Genomic DNA, 25,771 nt, shown 5'->3' on the forward strand with positions numbered 1-25,771 from the left:
GGTAGCAGAAGTGGCTGTAATTGCAAATATCTCTCCATCTGCTTTACCTTTCTTTTAAAAAAAAATTCAGATGCTCATGGGTTTTTTTTTTCTTTTTCTTTTCCCCTTTTTTAAGTTTCTTCTCTAATTTTCTGCGCCTTTCCCAGTGCCAATATCAGTTTCTTCTCCTTGTTTTCACAGAGAACAAAGGTATTCTGAGTTTTTAACTTTTTCTGGATTGTACTTCTGATACAATGATTGACTCAGGCCAAGTTGCCAGGTAACTCCTCCTGATCTTTTTAAAAGGAAATATTTCCTTGACATCTTACTTTTGAGATGTAATGCTCTAAAACAGAGAAGGCCAGGGTGAAATCCTGGCCCTGTTCAAGTCAATGGCAAAAGGTCCATTGACTGCAGTGCGGCCAAGTTTTCACCTTTTATTCTTTTCCTGATGTACAATGATTTCTTCCAAAACACAGAAGAAAATAGTGGCTTATCAGACATAGCCATGTGGTAACTTGGCAAATGTTGGCTTTTAAATGGCAACCACTGTTCAGGAATTTGTGTGCAGTAGTATAATACTTATATTTTGTATATCATTCTCTATTTTCAAAGTGCTGTGCAACCATTAACTGATTATTTCCTATTTTAAAGATAAGGAAATTGAAAGACAGACAGGGTGAGTGGTTACAAAGTAAGCCAGTGTCAGAATTAGGTTTAGAATATTAGATTTCTAGACTCAGAGCCTGCTGTACATTACAGTGGACGACGTTGCCACACAGCAGCCCACCAAGCTTCTAATCTTTTCCAGAACATTTGGGGGGAAATTGTCGTACTGTATAAATAAATGCCTGCAGCTCTTTATTCCTTTTCATCAAAGATCCAACAAAGTGTGTAAATAACTCCAATTTTTAAAAACACAGAATTGCAGTGCATTGTGCTGCATGGGATGCAAGCAGGCAGATTGGTTATTCTAGTATTGAGGCATTGTTGAGGTCTGTAATTAAGATGTTCTTCCAAACTGGTACTTCTACACCAAGTATTGAAATACAGTAAGCAGTAGAAATTGATTAAAATATTAATTTTATTTCCTTAGAAGAAATGTAAACATAATGAAAGGAAAATAGAACATTAATAGTACAAATAGAAAATACGCTGATATAATTCTACTTGGAAAAAAATAAAGTAAAGATAAAAGCTACAGGAAAGAGAAGGTGACAATAATTAGTTTGTTGTTTTAAATTAGGAGGTCTCTTGGGCCAGATGTTACTTGTCAGAGAGCGATGCCCCCTCCTGAGAAATGTAATGAAACTGAGATAGCCAGAGGCCTTGGGGGAAAAAGGCACTGTGTTTGGAGATGTCATTTTATTACAGTGCTCTTGCCTTTTGCCTGAAGCATCTTGCGACTGGGGATAGAAGGAGAAAGGGAGCATGCTTGAGTTGATAGAAGGGATGTAGCCAGCATTTGTATTCAATCATAGTCTGGTCAGCAGAGCATGCATGCTTCTAATTAGCATAAGGAGGAAGGCAAGAAACCTGTCTCCGCCACCAGAGACAGAGCAGCCAGGCAGAATCTCAGGGCTGTCCGGAAGAGGTGCCACAAATGTCTGGAGCTCATTACAGTGCAGGTGACAGAATTCAGAGGAAAATATCTGCAGAATTATCCTAATTTTCTCTCCCACTCACGTTTGCTCTCATTAAGCAAACACAGAATCCAAAGTGGTTTTCTGTGTGTTTGGAGCACTAAATGTAAAAGTCACTGCCATGCAAATTACTCTCTGTGGGTCACACTTACTCACACTGAGTAATATACTACTCCTTGAAACCCAATTGCAATGAATGAGGCTACTCAAGGAGTAAGTATCACTTAAAGTGAATAAGGCATTTATTTGGGATAGTGAAGCCTGGCCTGGTGTGTCTGGGTTTGTATGCGCCAGATTGTGACCCACTCTTCGGTTTAGAGTACCTTACTTAATGAATAGCCCCACTCAAGTGAACTTGGCTACTCACAGAGTAAGCTGCTACTCAACACTCTGGCCTATGTTTTTACTAGTACCAAAAACCCGAACAATTTACTGATGTGCTCATTTTATTCTACATGTTTAGGCTCAATGTTTGAATCTGATCTGGGCAAATGATTAAAAACATGGGTACAAAAATTGTTTCAAAGGTCACGGATTAGTTAATACTTTGCTACAATAGCTCTTAAGGTACACAAGGGCATAGCCAAATAGTCTACATAAAGCCATTTCAACTGGAGCAGATCAAAGCTTTAATTTGTGTCACTAGCACACTTATGCCATTCACATTTCACATGTGTTCATCTCCCTGCATTCTATTTCTGCAATAGAATAAGGACACATATTAACCTGATTTTATATAGAGAATAATGCATTTTCCAATGCTCGCACATAGATGTGTGATCCCATTAAAATGTTTTTTATGCATGAGCTACAAATGTAAAGGAATAGGATGAATGCAGAAATATAGATGTTCTGGAAAGTTCTGTCACTCAAAATTATTTTAAAGTGCTTAAATATTTCTCTGCCAATTTACTTTGAGACAGCATTAGTACATACCCCCCCTCAATGGAGTGAACAGCTGAAGTGTTTTTGATTTATTCCTGTTTATAGAGTGATTGGGAACAAGATCTTTTTAAAAATGAATGATTGGAGGTGCCCATATAATACATATTTTATTGTTTTCTAGGAAAGGTTTCCCAACAGGATTTGGAAATCATTTGGAACATATTAACAGCCCCTAACTAATTTTATAAAACATAGTTTTTATTCATTAACCTGCCCAGCATGGGCATTGTATTGCTGCTTGTTATTAATCAAATGATAGTTTAAAAAATGCTTTTGTTTATTCACTGGTTAGAAATTCAGGGTACTAGAATTATCAAGGAAATGATAAACTGCATTCAAAAGTACAGTGCATTAATTATCTCTTCTGGCTGCTCGTGAGACCCTAATAAACCACCTTGTGGCTGGAAGACACAGGATTATTTGAAGCACTAGTATAAGAGTATTTTATACTTCCTCCTGCTCTTCTGGGCCCTCATCCTGGAATGTACTGAGCATCTTCACCTGTCACTGACTACATATGGAGCTCAAGAGAGTGCTTGGCACCTTGCAGGATCAACCCCTTGGTCTGCAGACTCCAAAGGATCAAGACATTTTATAGACCCAGACTACCGAAGTTCCTATTTATCTGTAGTTTCAGAGTAGCAGCCATGTTAGTCTGTATCCGTAGAAAGAACAGGTGGACTTGTGGCACCTTAGAGACTAACACATTTATTTGAGCATAAGCTTTCGTGAACTTTCCTTTCGTGATGCATCTGATAAAGTGAGCTGTAGCTCACGAAAGCTTATGTTCAAATAAATTTGTTAGTCTCTAAGGTGCCACAAGTCCTCCTTTTCTATTTATCTGTAGTCATACTCAGTCCCTGGGAGTCAGTTTCTACCTATGTATTTGTTATACTCAAATCTCCCACTAACCCAGTCAGCGGGGCATGATAAATATACTACAAGACTGATAACTATTTAAGTTAGAGAGACAAGGCGGGTAAGGTAATATCTCTGATTCGACCAACTTCTGTCGGTGAGAGAGCTATTACCTCACCTAGCTTGTCTCTCTAATATCCTGGGACCAACACAGCTACAACTACACTGCATACAACTATTTAATTTTCAGTCACATAACTAGCTGGATAAACGTAATCTGGATGTATTGTACATTGGTCTATGTTTCATATATTTTTCTATAAGTATGGCTTGTGGGATGGTGGGTTTTTTTTTGGTTTTATTTTTTGCGTGGAGGGATTAATTAAGAAAAAATAATTAGGACATGTTTTATGGTTTTAGAATTAATGACATGGGTGAAATATTCAGAAGCACCAAGTGATTTTGAAGTCTGCCTCATTTTCCTAAGTGACATTGGCAATTAGGCACATAAGTCTCACTGAAAATGACTGGACACTTATGAAAATTTTACCTTGACCCATGTTCATTTGCAGATGAAAAATAAATAAATCTCTTTTCCATAGGCTGGGCAGGAACTGGATTTTCCATTTCACAGGAAATTCCATAACTTTGAAAAAAAATTCTGTTGTGAAATTGAACAAGAACAAAAAAATTCAAATTTTCTCACAAAATGAAATAAAGAAATAAAAAATCATTTGGAACATTTGGTTCTGAATCTGACCTTTTAAAACTTTTTTTAAAATGTGTTATATAAAAAACAATGAAATTCCATTTCAAAAATGTCAAAATGTAACCTTTTGACATTATCAAAATGTTTTGTTTCATTTTTAAAAACAAATTAATTGAAATGTCAATTTAGATGAAAATGGAATTTTTCATTGTAAAACTACTTTGATGAGAAACTTCCAATCACCTCCCTCTGGCAGTTTAAAATCTGAGCCTAATTTTGTCTGCGTTGAGGTGGATTAAAAATCACAGTGACCTGCAGTTTGCAGATATTTTCTAGCACATTGTATGACTTTGAATGCCATGGTGCATTGACTTAGGGCCTGAATGTAAAAGCCACTATTGACTATGCTGTCATCATTCCTTACATCTGGGGCTAGATCCTCAACCAGTATAAATCACCACAGCTCTACTCAAGTCAATAGAGCTATGTCAATTTACACCATCTGAGGCTTATGTCTGGTAATGAAAAACTTCTTTTGGTGTCACCATGTATTGGGGTATGGTGGTGCCTGAAGTGATGGGTAATTCAGAAGTGTTTAGACATGGGCAAACTGGTCTGGATAAATAAACTCAGTGACTTTGCTCTTCCCTAATAGTTTTGATAAGTTTAATATGAGTTCTCTATTTTAAGATTGGAATATACACAGCTAATTCCCAACAAGTCAAGCAATCTGAGTCATTGTCTTGCTCAGCCCTGTAACTTTCCAGTGCTTATTAGAAACTGCATATTCTACTTCTTTCCTGCGTGTTTGTTTCCAGAAGAAAAGCCTGTCTCATTATTCTGCTGTAATTTGACCTCAAGCCCACACCACATCCGTCTCTTGTAGGGCTCTGTTTTCAGGATGAGGTCTGCCTTTTTTCTCATTTTGACTTCCCTTTTCCTTCTTTTATTTGCTCATACTGTAAATGTGTCAGTAAGAGACAGAACACTTGGAAGTTCTGCTTTAAAAGTTAAAAGTAAAAGCACATAATAAAATGTACATGTCCCTTTTTTTGTTGTTCTGGATTTTATAAAAGTACTTTCTGCTTGATGAAACTTTTAAATTCTTTTCAAAGCAGTTTTGGATTTTTAGGTGATCTCTTTCCTCTGCCTGTCTGTCATTTGCCTGGAGTGCAGTTGTTCTCAACCTTTTGTTGTTGTTGTTGTTGTTTCTTTAATGTACTCCAAAACAAACTCTGTCTGACTATCCCACCCAACCCACGCAGAGAGCAGTGGCCTTTGAAAATTCTTGAATAGCTTTCATGCATGCTCAACACATTCATTTCTGATCTTAGATCTGCACACACATTACACTAGAAGTGGAACAATGTTTGTTTCAGAGGGGCTAGCATCAGCCTTAACTAAGAAATCCTTAGATGTCCAAAGGGCCATCTTCTCACTAAAAGTCATAGTGCTAGGATTAGACTTTTAGGCCCATGCCAGAGCAAGGAGTAGATGTGTAAACTACACTACCCTAAGGTAGTGCTGGGAGGCATTGTGACTCATTGACACCACTCTAGGGCAATTTCCTCCCTGCTTCCCTTGTTCTCTATAGAGGTGGTAATTTCTGCTAGCCAGCACCAGAAGTAAATTACACTGTCTCTCATTGTGGGTCAACTGCAGCTCATACCCCCACCCATTCCTGGTCCACCTATGGGGGACCATGGTCCTTGGCTAAAATACCACATTCTCTATTGAACCTCGTATTCCCTAGCCATCAAACATATTATTGCTTTGTTCCTATGCTGTGTCATCAACTTTTTCCTTAAGATTCTTCTAAATAGGACTTCTAAAACCAACTTATTTTATTTTTATCTGTTTTTCTTTAATTTGAGGCCTGAGCAATGTCTTTGTCTTATAATTTTCCACCTCTCGTGCTCCTGAGTCAGCAGTGAACAAAAAGCTGTCAGGCACCACCTACACCCACTTTTAACACAAAGTATAAAAAGATATTTCCAACACTGAAAATGTCACACTGCTTCCTGCCTTACATAAATAGTCGCAACAATCTCAGTCAGTGATTATTTCTACCTTACATAAATGGAAGGCCTGATTTTTAGTTGGACACAGCCTGGCACTGGACATGTGCACTGAGACAAATGTGTGTTGTGCTTAAAATTTCTTTCACCTTCATAACCAGTGTTAGTGCTGGAAAAGTGCACGCACTGGTATGTACCTGGGAAAAGTGGGTGCCAGGCTGAAAATCAGGGCCCCACTACCTATTTGCCACCAATATATACATATTATCATTGTGATGATTTATTTACCAATAGCAATGTGTTTGGTGCAGTACAACACGCAAAAAACCAGGATGGTTCCAAATAGCTTGCAATACCTAGTTCTTGGACAGAATATTGGATTATGCATTAATTTCAAATAAGTGGTTTACAAACAAAGTGCAATAAAAATGTATGTGGGAATTGGTAAGTTTTGGTAAAGGGACATTTCAGAGCTGGACTGCACTACTCTCAGAATGGTCAGAAACATTTATTTATATAAAAGTTATGCTGATGAAAATCATTTCCAGTTTGACAATTTCATTTTAGTGTTACTTGATCTACTTATTAGACACTTGGGGGGAATCATTGTAACATTTTACCTCTCCCCATGTCAGTGTCAGCTTTTAGATGACTAATTCCCCTGCAAGATTGGTAAAAGGGGTGCATTTAGCGCTTGTTATTTGGAGTAGAATTTCCTCATCTCTCTTGGGTCAAATCCCCTATGATACAGGTACAGGCATAATGAAAAAGAGATACCCAGCAGTCCTTCTTTGCGATCACTTTTCTATACCTTTTCACATCAGTGAGATCTTGTCACCCAAATGACTGGCTGCAATTCGATCTTACATAAAAAACTGGTGAAGTTGTAAAAGTTGTTTTTCAAAACACAGTATTCATAAGGGCTAAAAGAACCGTGCTTTGACATGACTTATTTACACTTGACCAGAACACATTTGATTCTACTTTAGGGCTACTCAATGTTGAAAGAGACAGTTGTTATTAGGGATGAAAATGGTTAAGAAACCTACACCTGGCAAAACACACACACACACAAATGCCACTTTTTCTCTTTGTAAGTGTTTTTCAAGCTCCTGGCCTTATGGCTGACTTAATTAAATTCAATAGGGCAAAATAAAGGGAAGGAAATAAAGCAATGCAGGTGTACCTGGAAGGCTGTGTGAAAACTAAATTCTTTAAGAGGTCTCGAACCTGTGAGTAAGTATAGTTTACATAGCAGCCTGGCTTGCAACATACTAAGAAACAAGAAATGTTGAACGCTGATGATCAGTCAGAGTGGATTATAACCAAGTTATTTCAGAATATATGTTTTTGCACTTGTGATACTTGAGGAAAATTCTCAGTGGGAGAGGATTTTGTGCTCACGCTGTAATGTGATGTGTGACTGATGGGCCAAACGGGTGTGGTCTTAAGCTATACTTACAAACCCAAAGGCAGCTCTTTAAAGATGTACATCTAAACTGAGACCTTGGCACTGACTAGAGCTGATCAACCAACACTGTGATGGATTCTTAGGAAAATGTAAAAAATAAATGGTGGTCTTACTGGTCAATGGGACTACCTGTGTATTTAAGTTTGGGCATTCATTTAAGTAACTTGTTGAATCGGGAACGTGATTAGAAGGGTGTTCTGAGGTAGTATATGACCACTCAAGTAACACATCTCTATTAATACACTAGCATAAAATACAAATTAAGGATTGATGAGATTCTTGAGGTTTGCTGAATTTTCTTGCTCTGTGTCATAAATATAAAGGGAAGGGTAAACACCTTTAAATCCCTCCTGGCCAGAGGAAAAAACCTTTCACCTCTAAAGGGTTAAGAAGCTAAAGATAACCTCGCTGGCACCTGACCAAAATGACCAATGAGGAGACAAGATACTTTCGTGGGGGAACAAAGGGTTCTCTCTGTCTGTGTGTGTCTTTTGCTGGGACCAGAGCAGGAATGCAGGTCAGAACTCCAGTAAAAAATCAGTGAGCAATCTAGTTAGATATGCATTAGATTCTGTTGTTTTGTTTAAATGGCTGATAAAATAAGTTATGCTAAATGGAATGTATATTCCATTTTTTGTGTCTTTTTGTAACTTAAGGTTTTGTCTAGAGGGATTCTCTATGTTTTGAATCGGATGACCCTGTAAGGTATTTACCATCCTGATTTTACAGAGGTGATTCTTTTACTTTTTCTTCAATTAAAATTCTTCTTTTAAGAACCTGATTGCTTTTTTATTGTTCTTAAGATCCAAGGGTTTGGGTCTGTGTTCACCTATGCAAATTGGTGAGGATTTTTATCAAGCCTTCCCCAGGAAAGGGAGTGTAGGGCTTGGGGAGTTTGGGGGGAAAGACGTTTCCAAGCAGGCTCTTTCCCGGTTATATTTGTTAGATGCTTGGTGATGGCAGCAATAAAGTCCAGGGACAAAAGGTAAAATAGTTTGTACCTTGGGGAAGTTTTAACCTAAGTTGGTAAAAATAAGCTTAGGGGGTTTTTCATGCAGGTCCCCTCATCTGTACCCTAGAGTTCAGAGTGGGGAAGGAACCTTGACACTCTGAGAAAGATATTGCCACAAATCTGCTCTACAAGAGAAAGTAGAAATGCAGTTCAGTGGGCCAGGGGTTTGGAAGAGTGCATGATAAAAAATTGTCCTATCATCTTATCTTTTACCTATTAGAGTATATTAGATAAATTGGTAGTTTTAAAACTTTTTAAACTGAGGAACAGTTATGCTTTAATAAACACAAAGGGGGAAAGCTAACAAGGAGGTACAATATAATGGTACCTGTCTAGAATGGAGAGCATTAGTAAGTGAGTAACTTTTATGCTAACAATCATACTTTCTCTTGCCAGCAACAGACAATTCATGCTTTACAAGCCTCTCCCAAGCTTCATCCCCAACTGTTCTCATCATCTCTGTCGTTTTCTTCCACTCTCAACCTTTCCCCTCCATTCGTGGTTTCCCCTCTTCTTGGAGCAGTCTTTCTGCCCTTGTCTTCCAATCACCTGCTTTGTTCTCTTTCAAATCCTTCCCTAAAACCTATTTTTTTCCAGGAATCCATCCTTCCACTGTGTAACTCCACTCTCTTGCCTGTCTTGTTGGCCTCCTCCCTTGATCACACTATGTGTATTGCTCTGTTGTTTTAAAAGGACCCTGAACATTTAGGGCACTGTTGCATTTTTAAAGAATGTAACACTTGCTCTACCTCTCTCGCACTCTCATTGCTGCCTCCTCTATTTTGAGCTTTGATATAAGCAGCATTGGGCCTGGTTTTTTTTTTTAATTGAAGTAAATGGGATTCCTTGTGTAAGAGTTCACTACCATGAATAAAGTTTTAACAATCAAACCCTCGGCGTCACTGCTTAACAAAAAGGAATGGAGCATTAGATTAGCTGGGTTTCTGTTTGGCTCCTTTGCTGCATAAAGGACGGTTAGGTAGTCTAGCCATACCCTTCTGTGAACTGCTGCCTAATCACTACCTAATCACTAGTTTCTAGGAGCCTAGGACTGTCATGAGCCCTGTCGCAATATCAGAAATGATGAACAATAAAATTGCAGGAGGAAAATCTACACACTATGGGACTCGTACTTTCAAAGGCTCACTATGATCTGCTAGCTAATCAAGCATACTAGAGTTACATAAACATAGAGACTGTCAGGCCAGAAGCGACCATCATCTAATCTGACCTTCTGCACAATCTAGGCCACAGAACCTCATCCACTCACTTCTGTAATAGGCCCATAACTTCTGGCTGAGTCACTGAAGTCCTTAAATCAAGTTACAGAGAATCCATCATTTACTCTAGTTCAGACCAGAAAGTGACCAATGTCCCATGCTGCAGAGGAAGGAGAACCCCCATCCCCCACCAAAAAAAACCAGAAAAAACCCACAGGCTTTCTGCCAATCTGACTTGGGAGAAAATTCCTTCTGGACCCCAAATATGGTGATCAGTTAAATTGTGAGCATGTGGCAAGACCCACCAGCCACAAACCTGGTAAAGAATTCTCTGTAGTCTCTCAGAGTCCTCCCTGTCTGTGTCCCATCTCCAGACATTGGAGATATTTGCTAATAGCAGTCCTTGAGGGGTCATATGCTTTCGTAGGCACCCTCATCATACCACCCCATTAATACATTTATCAAGCTCTTGAAACAAGTTAGTTTTTTTGCCCCCACTTCTCCCCTTGGTAGGCTGTTCCCAGAACTTCACTCCTCTGCCAATTAGAAGCCATAGTTGAATTTCAAACCTAAATTTGTGGTTGAACAGTTTATATCCATTTGTGAGAGGAGTATGTTGTATTTTTCTGTCATTGCTTTGCCCTGTGTTCGCTTTTCCGGGGTCAATGGTGTAGTTTCTGTCCAACAAGCATCTCAATAAAGCAATGGCTGTGCTCAAAACTTGATAAATATTAACACTAAGGGCCTGCTTCCCATTTCACTTCTTTAAACTGGGAAAAGAGCAAGATGTAAAGAGAACAGGGACTTTTAGTTATGGCTGAGGGTTATAATAATTCTCATCCCAGTCAAAAAATCTTCCAAGCTGTAGAGTAACTAGGAGATCAGAGCCTGTAAGAAACAGAGGCTGCTGAAGAGGGAAACCATATGATAAAAAACTTAGTCAGGGAGCCAAAAGCAGAAATCAAATTCCAGTGTCATGCCAAAACAGAATGCAATTTCAGCTGAGCTACTGCACTTTTCCTAAACATCCATTTATGCCCCTAAGTACAATGATAAAGACGTCAATAATCCAACAGGGTGTTTACATGGATACAGGTGATTTTGCTCTTTTTGCAAATAAGTTGTGCTTCTGACAGGAGGGGAATAGATAACTGAGTGGGGCGCTGCTGAAATGTCATTTCAAAGGGGAACTTTGAATACAAGAGTAGATTTATACAGTATTTCCACACCAAGCAGGCATGGTATATACCGCTAAATTCTTCTCTCAAAGGTCACAATGTCGTAACAGATCAAGGGAAATCCATTTAATGAAGAAAAAGATGTGTGGTTTTATGGACTGTGCAGAAGTCAGATCACTGAATGGCAATACTCTTATCTCTGGTCCTCATTACCATAATGATTTTTAATGTAAATAGCCTCCCCGCATCCTGTGAGCTAGGGCAGTGCTATTATCCCCATTTTATAGACAGGGAACTAAGACACAGAGAGACCAAGTGATTTCCCAAGGTCTCACAGGAAGTCTGTGGCAGAGCAGGGAATTGAACCGTGGTCTTCCAAGTCCCAGGTTAGCACCCAGATCACTTCTGTTGATGGTAGCCACATCATCAGTAAGAGATTCCAGCAGCATCAAATACTGTTATTGTGCCTGGCCCGTTTGTAAATGTGCAGAGTTTATGCATAGCTTGGAGTTTTTGTCATCAGTCTAGAATTGGCCAGGGCTATCTAAGGAAATTCAGTCTTCATATACCATATATCAGTGGGAGCATATTTCCATGATGAAGGATAAAGATATGTCAGTGAAGATAATTTATTGGGAACTGAGAAACTCCCCAATGGGTTGTGGTTAGCTCTAGCAAAAATGATTGTTCCCTACCCAGCTTGCACGCTAGCCAACAGGTAATTAGAGTACATTTTCAGTACTCCAAATAATGTTGCTAAAAGGGAGAAGCTTAGTGCAAAGGTCTGAATGCCCCACATTTTTAGTTAAATCTGGTAAACTTCACTGATTACTGTATCCTTGGCAACTATCTCTCTGAGAAGTGGGATATGCTGTGTATAAGCTTTATGCAAAATTCCCAGAGATTCAATAGGAATTCCACACATGGAATAATATTAGACTAGTCCCCTAAATTGAGATGATGGGAAGCTATGGCTAGGGAACACAATTTAAACTCCTCCTATACTATGCATCAAGAATAAGACTTTGCATGTACTATACATGGAGAATATATCACATGCCAGATTCCTGACAGGCTGAGTTAGGAAGACTTTCATGGTGATAATGTTCATGGTAGCATAGAAAATATGAATCTTGTTCTTCACATTGCTCTTTTGTGGCCTCTGCTTTCCCTATTTCTGAGGTACTTTATCTGCTTTACACTGGTGGTGTTAGCACAGATTACTGCCTGATGAGACAAAATGACAATTTTTTTTTAATTTAAGGCAGATTTTTGAGTGATAACTTCTTTCAGTATTTGCTTTATGTAATTCTTAATCTTCTGGGTTGGATTCATCCATCATCCATTTCAGGCAAATAAAATCAAATGGTTCTCGGAACATCACCACCAACACTGTTGTTCTATCAACACTCCTGCCTAACTATGCTCTTTGTTTTTTTACACGGTCTTTGACATAGTTCCTCCATCTTGTCTCCTGTGCTTGGAACACACTGTCTCCCCTCGTATACCAAGTATTCACACTCCTTTTGTTGCAATCCAGCTTTAAACACCTTTCTTCTGCACAACCTACCAGCAGTAATCAAACATAATAGCCACATTGTGATAATTCCATCTTTCAGTCACATGGGTCAGACCTTTGTTTACAGATCTTGGGCTTCACATATGAGTGCTTTTCCAGAGCTAATAACCTGCGTGTGCAGCTTATACAACTTGCAAACATTAAAGTCTATGGATGCACTCAAGTTTCACAGAAGTGTAGACTGGGTTGAGGTCCCAGTGAACATCTTGCCCTGTGTGTCTGAACTGCAATGTTTGTTCAGATTTTGAGCTCCTTGGAACAGAACCTGTATCTTCCTTTGTGTTTTTCAGAGCACTGAGCAGGCTGCTGGCAGTCCGTAAATAGTAGATGGCCGAATGATGCATCAAAATGGGGACAGCAGTCACAGATGCATAAGTGCTTCTCTTTCTGATTCAATATGGGAAATGATATTCCTAGTTTGACTAGGAACAACACAAGCACACTTTCCTCTCACAACCAGCCAGCATTTCAGTGTGATGTGAGCTGGACGTCACCGTACATTCTGAGCACTTTGATACTTGATATCCGGAAGCTATGTGTATATAGAAACAAAATAATAGATTTGATGTTTTTATATTTACAACTGAGCTCTGGGTTTTGAGTCAACAATATTTAGTTGAATGTTGGTCAACTAATTTTGTATTATTTTAAAACATTTTATATGCATGTGATGCAGGGCAAATATGATGGATCCATTTAGATATCAAAGCATATAAATAGAAATAAATCCCATTTCTGCCATGACAGTTCCTAAGGAATGATTCCTAAACCAGTAAACCAAAGGGAAATAGTATCTGATTTTAGCTGAGAGCAATAATATGATGAATAACAACTGGTGACCTTCCTGTTTAAAGTTAAGTGAATAATGCAAAGAGTTGCCTGTGACTAGTTGCCTGCATTTCAAAACAAACATTGATGTGATCCTGTGTGTTTCTAGCTCTGCACCTTTGTGTCATGTAACTCCTAATAGGGAAAATTTGGTTTGCTGTTTTGCAACTGGGGGGTGGGGGGAAGAAACATCAATTTCCTCATCATATCACTTTCTACTTCCACCTATCAAACCTTTTTGATTCAACACTTACCCGTTCTGTTATTCGTTTCCTTTGGATCATTCCCTGTAGTGTAGATGAATAACATGCTATTCAGTATTGGCAGCTAATCTTACATGTAGAGTCCATCTTGCTGTTATTATGCTGTACTCAGATCAGCATTTACACATTTTTGAGTCCTGCATTCCTTGTGCACCTAACTCCCATTAACTCTAATAGCCATTTTGAGTGTGCAAAAATAAATTTGTTAGTCTCTAAGGTGCCACAGGGACTCCTTGTTATTTTTTCAAAGAAAGAAAGATGATGTGTAACTCCCACTCAAGTTATCAAGAGCTTTGAGCAGAAGGGTTGGAAGAATCAGGAGAAACATACCTATTGAAGCAAAGATGTTTGTATTCCTGCAGTTTGCTGCAGCACCTATCTAGGGCTTTCCACACACAATTTCATTTCTTCCACTCGTATCGAGAAATATCATAAATGTCTTAATACAGCATTGCTGTGTTCAGTTCTAATCATTTGAAGAGTGCCTCCAGTTATTGTTTAGATTGGTAAAAAATGCATGAACAACAGGAACTAATTTGAAGCTGCAAATGCTAATTGTATAACCAAAAAGTAACTTTGAATAATGATGTCCTTTGAAGTAATTTATTCCAAAATCATGAGGGCTCTGAACAGCATTTATTCCCAGAGGGGTTACTATTTAGTGCCAGAGGGTGCAATTTCAGAGTCTGGGTCTTTCATAAAATTCAAATCCTACTATGAGAAAATAATTGATATTTCAAAGAGCTCAACATTCATTCTCAGGCAGCTTTGTCTTCATAACTCTATTTAGGTTTTACCCATTAAAAGGAGGAGATAATAAAAATACACAGTTGTACCACGTTGGAAAATCCTGACCATAATTTCTCCTCATGAGCCTGGATAGCCTCATAGAGTGTAGTGGAACAAACAGAAAGTTTATTCATCACTAACCTTCAGCCAAACTTTCAAGTTCGGAGTCATCACCTTGGATTTACACCTGACTCTATGGCTTTGGTTCCTGGTCAGGTCCAAAACTGGACTGGACAGGGATTTGCTTTCCAGCTGTTTCAGATGGAGCTGAAATGAGACCAGCATTTCTCATATGTCAGCTCAAGCGATCAGAAATCTCATGAAAACAGTGTGGTTTGAGATTTCCACCCTTGAAGATGACAGAAAAAAAAAATCACAATATGATGTGACAACCTGGGATTTCTACAATTTAGGCAAAAGTCTCCTAAGAAAAGCTTATATTTTACAAGGCTGTTGAATCTGAACCACACACATGATTCAGCCCAAACCTAATTTAGAACTGGCACACTGCCTCATTGGCCTGTCTATAATATTTTTTTAAAGGAGTGTTCCTTTGGATCTACAAAGCTGTCATGGAAATCAAGTGGAGCTGTTCACACATATTAGAAAGCAAAATTTAGCTGACATTTTCAAAATATGGGTATCTGCTTTGCATCTGAAGTCAATTGGAGTTTTAGGTCGTCAGCACCTCTGAAAATCAGGCCTAAGGTATCTCAAACTAGGCTTCGAATACCAATGCCCACTCTTTGAAAATGTTGGCTTCATTGTTTTGGTTCCAAAAGTACAAGTGAGTCATTTGTACTCTGGATCTTTTACTCTTTAACTAGCATATTAGTTGCATGCACATGAATGTTTTAAAAACAAAATGTGAGACCAGTAATTATCAGTATATGGGTTACTTTAATGAGACTGTAAACCTGACATGTGAATGGATTCTTACATTAATTTTTTCCTTCCCCCTCCCCCAATCCTCTTGTCCCACCTTCCCTGGGCTGTACTCCTGCCTAAACATCAGGAAGTAGCTTGGGTTTACATGAGCAAAACTTAACAGGCCATTCATAAATTAAAGATCTCCCTTCATTTGCTTTACAGCAGTCTCTGGCAAGGCTGCTTTTTCAACTCTTTTGATTAGCGTGTGATTATGTAGGTATGTGGGACAATAACTTTCAGTTTAAAAAAAAAGCCATAAACATTTAATGAGAACATGGCTACAAGACCTTCCTCTATGAGCAAAACAAAAGAAACAAAAAAACCCACATATCTTCACAGGAATCCCCTCTGTAAGACAGTGAAATATTTTCAGACTGCTGTGACTATTAAAATGTTGGGCTCTTAATAAGAGGAATCCGCTCACAAGAGTACAAATGTCATAAAGAATCACAAAACCCAGAGTACTCTGCAGGGAGAAATTATGCGAGGAATATAAGACTGAGATATTAGATGAGCATGTTTTATTAATGAATTGAACCCTAAGTTAGATCCACTGCCTCCTTTCTGTCCCATGTCCTGCCAGCGTGGCTTATTGTTCACACCTTCATTCTAGAGACAGACATTTTCCCTCATTGTTCTCCTGGGTTATTTTTAATATCTCCATCACCATAGCATTGCTCTTTGCATCTTCATTGTACAAGTAATTGCCCCACTTTTTCTGCCTCTTCATTCTAATTACAACATTTTTTCCTCAGGCATCCTATCCTGTGGCCTTTTTAATCCATCTGAGAAGGAAGCAGACCCATGCATCATCTACAACTTCTGTCTGTGCTACTCATCAGACTGAATGACAGATGAAGCCAGAGAAGCAGAGTGATTTATACTTTCTGAAGGATAAATGTTATCTTCATAAAATTAACCTCCCCACCGCCACCCCACCCCACCCCACCACCACACACCTTTTTATATTTGCTGGCCAGAGGAATGCAATTTTAAAAATCAATTCTTACACTGCTACTGTACCAGATAATGCATGCTTGGCTTCATATGATGCACACTTCTTGCAAAGTTTCCAATGGCAATACTCATGATCAGAGAAATACTATATTTTGTTAATGTACTGAAAAGAGGAAGAAATATTTATAGAGCAGACAGAGAGAGAGGACTCATTTCAACAATAGCAGTTGAGATATGTTGATTAATCAACATGGAGCACAGCTTGGAAGGTGAAATGGATGGTGACAGTCAGCCACCACTGACCAGAGGGAAACCCCACAAATCTCAGCCAGAATGCTTCCTCTCTAATGAAGTGGACAGTACAGGGAGGAGATCCCAAAAGCAGACCATGCAAATCATGAAATAGAAGGAATCCAGTATCCCAGAGTTCACAGTCACTAAATCCAAGGAATGGGAGGCATAGGGCCTCCTTTTGCTCCTAAGGAGTAAGGCAGGGGAAAGGCCCTAACACTGCTTCTCCCCAGTTGGCCGCTGTTCTGGAGACAGTGTTAGGGGAGCAAACACTACACTCTGTTTGAGGGTGTAGCAGTTGCTGATACTCCATGTACTTCTCCAGCACACCAAGAAGCATTCTATCATCTCTATTCTCTGCAAGCCAACATCTCCAGACGATTCTGCTGACCTAGTGCCTCTTTGCATGCAGTTCTTATTAAGCTATTGCTGATGCAGCCAATTTTTGGCCCTTTTTAATAGTTTTGAACTCATTAAGGGCCTGATCTGGTGCTTATTGGAGTTTTGTTAGTCTTTCTATTACCTTCAGTGGGTTTGGGATCAGATCCTAAGACCTTTGCTTCAAAGACTGTGATACAGGTAACCCACAACTCTTATTTTTCTAGATTTGTTTTAAAACAGCCTCCTTATTTGCTATCCCTCCTGCCATGTGAATTAACTCACCATGTGTATGTTGGCTGTCACTTTCAGAGACATACCAAGATATAGTCCATCTTTTCCCACCAGTTGGTCAGATTATGCTGCCGTACTGCATGCAGTATGTCCATATGGCCACAGAGGTTCCCAAAGCACTGACGAGGCTTAAGTGTTATCGAACCATAAAGAGTTTATATTCTTTAATATAAGTTATAAGCTAATCTATATTTTTAAAGCATCCTACCAGTCATCTAATGATGTAATTTCTCTTTGTTTATTTGCGTGCCTGTGTCTATTCAGCAGGTTTCCTGGTGATGGCCAGATAGTTAGAGTACTCTGATATTGGTTTTACAATTGTTCTTTAAAGGCCACGGCCCTGTAAATAAGATGGATTGGCAACTAAATTTTATGTGGCACAGTTGTTCTTGTGGAGAAGCAGATGGGCTGATTCTAACATACACATGCTCATATAAATGGAATAGACATTACATTATTTATCCACAGCTTCCCACAGCAAATTCTTCACTGCAAGGTCTCTGTAAAAGTTTTAGTGAGATTTTACTGCTTGTACTTAATGGTAGAATCGTCATTCGCGCCAGAAGTCCAAGCACAATGAATTCCTATAGTATTTTGACATATCAAACACTAAAGCTTTCTGGGAGTCTGGAAGAGTGTGCAAAGAGTTGGCATATAATTTCGAATAAAGGGGGAGAATGCCAACCTGTTTGGGGAAAAATAGGCATTTTCTTGCAGAGAAAACTTTGTGTTGTAAGGTAAAGAGTGTTCCTCTTTATTTTTCTTTTTACACAGAAGGAATAGCTTGGCTCCTTATAGTCTATATGGTTATCATTGCTGGAATTTGTTTTTTACTGTTCTCTTTCACTGTGCAAATAGACCAGATGTTCAAACCAGTGCACTGCGTAGCTTTGGGGAAGGTACAGTGGCTATGGACACACTCTATAGCATGGGAGATAAGGATTATTTTCCTCCCAGGAATCTTGTTCAGTTACCTAGTGTACTTCGGGTGCTGTAGTTACATCCCATCTGTGAAAGTAAGGGAGGAGGACAGAGGCATTCATGTAGAAGTACATTCTCCTGCTGAGCCCTAGCACTCTGTCCCCCCATTGGTGCACACAGCTGCCATGGAGCAAAGCACTGTGCCACACAGTGGGTATGCAGCCCCTGAGTGGGCCCCCAAATCTTCCTTGTTTTACTCCCCATTCCCAGAGAGCCAGCATTTGTTCTGGTGCCAGGGGCCCCTCCATGGTTTCAGAATTTTCCCTTCAGGGCACAAATATTTGTAAAGCAGTTATCAGATTCCATCAAAACATAATACAGTGCTCATGGTTTAAGGAAGGTTCATTCAACAATATATCAGAAACTGGACATAACATTTTTAAAGTTTTTGTAGAAGCATTTTGTGTGCCTAAATCATTCATGTGCAAAAATGCATGCCCACAATTCAAGACCTGGCTTGTTTATTGTTAAGGTTACCTGATACTACTTGATCCAGTTTACATTTGCTTACAACTTTGCCAGACTTTAACCTTTTAAGCTGAAATTTTCCATCCCCGGGTCTGCTTCAGGAAGAATTGCTCTAGAACAGATATTGACAACCTTTGGCACGTAGCCCATCAGGGAAATCTGCTGGCAGGCTGGGATGGCTTGTTTACCTGCAGCGTCTTCAGGTTTGGCTGATTGCAGCTCCCACAGGCTGCGGTTCGCTGTTCGAGGCCAACGAGAGCTGTGGGAAGTGGCGGCCAGCACATCCCTTAGCCCACGCCGCTTCCCGCAGCTCCCATTGGCCTGGAACGGCAAACTGCGGCCCGTAGGAGCTGCGATCTGCCAAACCTGTGGACACTGCAGGTAAACAAACTGTCCGAGCCTGCCAGTGGATTTCCCTGATGGGCTGCGTGCCAAAGGTCTTTGATCCCTGCTCTGGAAAGTTTTGGCAAAAATAGTTCAGTGGTTTCTGAGAAGAAGGTTAGAGGAAAAAGGCATTGTTTTGCCTGTGTTAAACTGTTTTGGTTGACAAGCTCTAGTGTCTCCATGGGTTTGAGGAAGCATTGAAAGTTGTCAGGAAGGTCGCCTTTTTGTCATGGATGTGCCTTTTGTGAAATGTGAAATTTTGGCCATGTTAGGAGCCTCTGAAAAAATCTCACTTTATAGATGCTCAGTAGAGACTTGCCTGAAGTTTGTAGCTAAAAACTCAGACGATTCCATCCTCACTGCATGTGCTCCAGCCTGGGGCTGAGCAGGACTTTCCTGGCAATTGCAGCTCTGGGCTGCACTGGGCTAGGGCCTGGTGCTACAGCTGACCCCCACAATGTACCTAGGCAGAGTGGAGATGGAAGATGCTTGATTTAAATGCAGAGGGAACAAGAGCCCCTGGGAAATCCACTGGCAAAGTGTCTCATGCCCCTCTAGTGCTGGCACCCACACAGAGGATTACAACCTACTATTGCCATCCATTACTCTGTTAGCTTAAATGCTGGAGGTTGTATGGTGCTTTTCCAGGTCCCAACCCTGATGATGATGACTGTGTGTGCCAATATGATTCCGTATAGTGACTTTTTGCAGGGGAGGGGCGTGTTGTGGTTTTCTCAGTTTGCTTTTTTTTTTTAAAGCTAACAAATTACACCTACACTGTAAGTGAAAAGAACAGTATTAAGGTTCCAAAGTCAAGCACTCAGAAGTTAGAAAATGGCGGAATTACCCGGCAACCTTATGATGCATAATACAGCCTCTAAATGCATGACTCTTGACTATTTTTTTTCCACAATGCCCCTGCCTCATTCAGTGCATGGGATGGACCTTCTCTTGGGATGAATCGGGGTTGTGCAGTGAAGGAGACTGTTTGTTTGTCTCTAGGACCCCATCCCATTTGTTGTTGAAGTTGGAATGTGTGTAACTATTGCCAATACTGTGACAGGCAGGCATATGCCCACCCAAAACTAAAGGCCAACACCGTTGGAACATGTGTAGTGAATGAGGCAGGGGATTGCAGGAAAGAAAGGAGTAGCTTATCATTAAGGCAATTGAATCCTGTCCTGGAGAACTAGATTTTATTCCTCTCTCTGTCACAGAGTTCCTGTGTGAGGCTTGACAAGTCACTTAAACCAAACGCCTCATAGATGGTCAATAATTGTGTTCCTCATTTTCTGGGTGCCAGATATGAGAGGCTTGGGGGTCTGATTTGCAGAAGTGTGGAGAATTTACAGGTATAACTGAAATTAATGGGTGGTGTGCTTGGAACATAAAAAGTGCTCTTCAATGCAAAGCTATACTCTGGAAAAAATCAGGCCCTAGGTACAGCAAATTGGACATCTAGAGTTAGTACACACGTCTATCTTAATCACTCAGTGCCCCAGCTGCCATCTGGGAAATGGGGATAATACATCCCCTCATCTCACATGGGTTTTGTGAAAATAAGGTGATGTTTTAGAAGCACACAGAGACTACAGTGGTGACCTCCATAGAAAATCCCATGAAGAAATAAATACATGTGTCTTCAGAGAAAGGTTTCATTAGTGTGCAGAAAATAAGGCCTAGGGCCACACAATGAATAGTGAGGAGAAAACAAAATATTGAATAGCTGCTTGTTAAGTAAGCACTGTACTTTGTGTGTGTTGAATGAGACAGAGTCTGGTGGAAAAACGTTTTATGTGAGCATGTTATTAAAGACTGCATTATAATGCACACATACAAAGACACTGAACTACAGTTGCAGAGGTAACCTTAATTCTGGCATTTCCTAACTTGTCAGTTCTTGACTTGGCAGCATTAATAATGCTCTTTTTAATGTATTTTTGTTGTTTGTCGATGTGTATTATTTCATTCTCTGATCAACTGTGTAGAAATTAACTGTGCCATCAAACCTTGAATATAGATTTTGGTTAATATCAGCATTTCTGAATACTTTAAAACTACAGAGAAAGAGTCAACTTACCTATCTTCCAGTAAGAGCCTTTTATGAGCCAATTCTAACAAATATATATAAAGCCATTAGAATGAATGGTGTGATTACAAACTGATTATTGCATGAGAGAGAGGGCAGAGAAGGTATTTAACACAATATTACTTCCCTTTAAATTGTAAAAAATCCTCAATTTTAAGGAATACACTAGGACTGTAGCTTGAACAATTATAATTGATTATTTTTTAGGGGTAAAACATGCACTTGCCACAGATACCAAGTTCTTTTTCAGGCAGCTACTTAGAATTACTTCAGAAGATAAAATTTGGTGAAGCACACACACAAACTTTGAGCTTTATTTAACACAGACACATATAACTGAAATAATTGAAAAATCAATGTACATAAATATATGAATAAAGGTTCATATAATAAAGTGGTTTCCTGCGCTGTTCATTCTTACAACTTGCATACTTACCACTCTATGGGCAGGTCTACACTACGGGGCTAAGTCGACCTAAGTTACACAACTCCAGCTACATAAATAATGTAGCTGGAGTCAGTGTTCTTTAGGCTGACTTATTGTGGTGTCTACATCGTGCTGGGTCAACAGGAGAAACTCTCCTGTTAACTTACATTATGCGTCTCTTTCGAGTGGAGTACCAGAGTCCATGGGAGAGTGATCGGCGGTTGATTTAGCGGGTCTTCACTAGACCTGTTAGATTGACCCCCGGTGGATCGATCACCACAGCTTCGATCCACGGTAAGTGGAGACAAGCCTTTCAAGACCATTACAAACAAAGATAAAAGAAAAAGTAAGTGGATCCCATCTGAAAGTAGGTCCTGATTCAATTTTTACTGATTCAGGGACCTGGTGAACCCAAGAAATGGAAACTGGGTGTCGTTTTATATAACCTTCTTTATGGTAATAGTATGAATATATATTTGATCCTTTATCCCGATTATAATAAGGTCAATACTGCCCCTATCCATATGTGACCATTGTGGTGTCCATAATTAAGCATCAAACATGAATATCAGACATAAGACATTGCTGTATAATTAAATCTCATTTACATATAGGAATCATTAAACAATCTAATTGCCAAAGCCCTGCAAAACTCCCATCTTCCAGAATTCTGTGATGTACTGTATCTGTTGTGGTCACTTGTTTGTCTTCTCAAAATGTGAGTTTAGAATTTGTGGCCTGGGGTTCTCTCTTTCGGCCTACACTATTTACCTAAGTCCCAGCTATTAGCATAACTATTCCTTATTCATAGCAAGACTAATAAACCAATTATTTGTTCTCCAACTTGCTATTCTAGCTTTCAAAACTTCCATTAAACATGCTTAGCAAAGGAATTATATGTTACCCAAAACTATAAAATGTCCAAGATCAGGTCAGGGGTCAATGGTCAATATCCCAAAGAGCTTACAATGTAAGTATAAGGTAAGAGGATATAGAGATTCACAAAGGAAATGTATGTGAGATGTTGGGGTTCAGAAGTGTTTGTGTGTGATTTGAGTGTTTGTGGGATTTGGGGGGCAGAAGAAAATGTGAGTTATTTGAAGTGTGTAAAAATTTTCAGGGAGCAAGAAAGGAAGTGTGATGTGGGCAGGAGAGAATATTAGTACGATTCTTTGAGAGGCAGGAGAGAATAGCATGTATATGTTTTTATGGGGAAGCAGGAGTGGATGCATGATCTGTTGGAGACAGCTGGACTAGGGAACAGAGAAAGGGTCTGGGGAGAAACAGTTAAAGTCTTTCATACTTAATAGAAAGTATATCACCACAATATTTTAATAAACCAGTAGTTAAAAGCCTGTACTATTGCTCCAGTGTAATTCATAAAGTCATGTGTGTAAAACAAACGGAAAATGGCTGAGAATTAAAAAATTGCACAGACTGAAAATCCCAGCAATGATTGAAACTGGTGGTACTGTAAGCAAAGAGCTTGTAACCAGGTAACTGTTTCCATCCTTTCACACTGACTCTACAGACCTAGGCTTCAGAGTGACCATTGGGCTATTGTGTGGATGGTTGTGTTGATTTGTCTGTGGGTTGTGTTGTGCTAGGACAGTTGTATGGGTTTGTGATGGTGGCAAATGAGGGCTGTGGGGTGAGATTGTGTGGGAAGCTGTTGATTTATGTCTTTAAAAAAATGCTGTGAAAGTTGTGTCAAGTAATCCACCACCTAGGCAGTTTCCAGCCTACAGCCAATGAAATTGTTGCATGCAGATTAGCTGGGGAGCAAGGGTTGTGACTGGTTGAGTTGCTTCTGATATCACCGTAGTCTAGTACTCATGACATAGCATAGATACATATCTTGCTGTAGCTGTGTGCTGAATGGGTGTAATTTGTAAAAATCAAAATGTCTGAGAACTTAAAAATTGGGTGGTAAGGGTCTGCAAAATCCAGAGATGATTCAACCTGGTGAGATTCTGAACAAAAAGAGCTCTGAACCATGCTTATTAGCTGTATTCATCAGTTCACACTAATTCAGACATTCTAGAGTGACAATCCTGGAATCTTATTATATAGATAATCAGAGGGTTTTTAAAAGCTTGAAATGGGATGGGATAGCCTAGGGCAGCAAAAATGTCTGGGATTGTCCTGCTCAGCCATCCAACCTGTCTTTCCCTATTTACATTATTTTTATATGAGCAATTCCCCTCTCACATCCCCTTCACCCAACTCTAGATGTAGTTCCACCTAAGGTTTCAGATATCCTCTGTGTGCAAGGTATAAACATCACAGACCAAAATATGGCCAAATATTTAGCATCACACTTAGAGACTGAAAAGAAACAGGTTTTTTTTTTAAGAGGGCCTTGTTGAATTCATCACATTATCTTTGTTCTCTGAGCCTAAAAAAGTCCACGTTCCTGTCAATATGAACAAAAATTAAGTTTAAGATTGTGCTAAAGCTCCATGTAATTGAATTAGACTTGCTTTTGCCAAGCAATTAAACTCAGAACAAGGTCATTATGAACATTCGGCCCAAAAACCTGCTTGATTGGTTTGGGCTGGAGAAGAGGGGATGGACAACCTTCTTATTTAAAGTAAAAAATTATCCTGCCCTTGATCTATAGGAACGTGAGTTAATATCCTCATTTAATTCAGCTTTGTCTCAAACATAAAAATAAAGCTAAGGGTGTATTACTGTGAATAGAAGTCAGATTTGAAAATACAGCACTCATATTAAGTGATGGTAGGAAAATGCATTTCCTACCAGCCCCAAGAAGTTCCAACATTAATGAGGTTGAAACAGTTACAGTTAAAATTCCTTTAAGAGGACTATAACGTATGCTCCTCTGAGTCACCCATGTTAGGGCCTCCCCTAATGGTTACTATTAGCTTGATTTAAAATGAATAAAGCAGTCAGTTCTCTCTAACTTTGAACCCAGAGGAGTGCTCTATTTATACACTTCTTACTTAGATTAGAAAGTAGATGGCAGAAACAGCGAATTCTGTACATACTAGAATGCTAACTCTCAGCATATACTCAGGATTCTGAGGGTAAAGAGGAGGCAAACAGATTACTCGAGAGCTTGATACCTACCTTATTAAAACCATTGTCAGATTTCTTAACAGATGTTCTGACATGGGAATTACCTTGTGAATATGTAGCCCAGGTACTACAGACATCTAGACAGTAGTAAAAAAATGTTGATAGGAAAATGATAAAAGCCCAAAAATACCATATCACCCATGCGTGAACACTTTTTACAAAGTGATCACACTATATCTGACTTATCAGTCCATCCCTCAAAGGAAACCTACACAACACTTTCAAAAGACAAGCTTTGGAGCTTAAATGAATAACTTTGCTAGACACTAAAAATCATGGTCTTAATGAAGAAACTGAATTTTTGGTTTATAGCAATCTGTAACCCACTAACCCCCATTTTTGTCCTATGACTCCAGGAGCGTTCATAGCCACTTCACCTTGAATGGTCCTTAGAATATGTGCTAATTATTTATGCTAAACTATCTGTTTGATCTTATATTTAGCTGTGATGCTGAGTACCTTTCCCAGATCTGAAGAAAAGCTCTCTATTGCTCTCACTAACAGAAGATGGTCCAATAAAAGGTATTACCTCACCCACCATGTATCTCTAATATAGACTGGGGACATATAGTTCGTTCAGGTTATCTATACCCTGGAGAGAACATCTGCTACATTCTCACATGTGCAGCAACAAATGTCACATATGATAAAGTTTCCGAGGTCAAATCATCACCCCTATCGGGAGAACCTATGTAAGGGAAAAGAAACAAAGTCCCTATTTGTAAAGTGTCTGCCTTGTTTTGCTGGAGCGGGTAGGTTTTTTTCCACCTGTGGGCTGCTGGAAGGTTTGTCCTCTTCACCTTTAGGAAACCAAAGAGGGCCAGGGCCGGCTGTGCTTATAGTAATGTGGTTATCAAGGGTTAACTGGGTTACTCAGAGTATTATGGTTTGGAGCCATGTTCTGCCCTTCTCTTACTTCCTGTTTATGTAGTTGAATAAAGCAGCATGTTCCTAGCAACGGGGAATGTGTTGCTTGTG

This window comes from Lepidochelys kempii, chromosome 12, assembly GCF_965140265.1.
Source record: "Lepidochelys kempii isolate rLepKem1 chromosome 12, rLepKem1.hap2, whole genome shotgun sequence".
NCBI classification, from domain to species: domain Eukaryota; kingdom Metazoa; phylum Chordata; order Testudines; family Cheloniidae; genus Lepidochelys; species Lepidochelys kempii.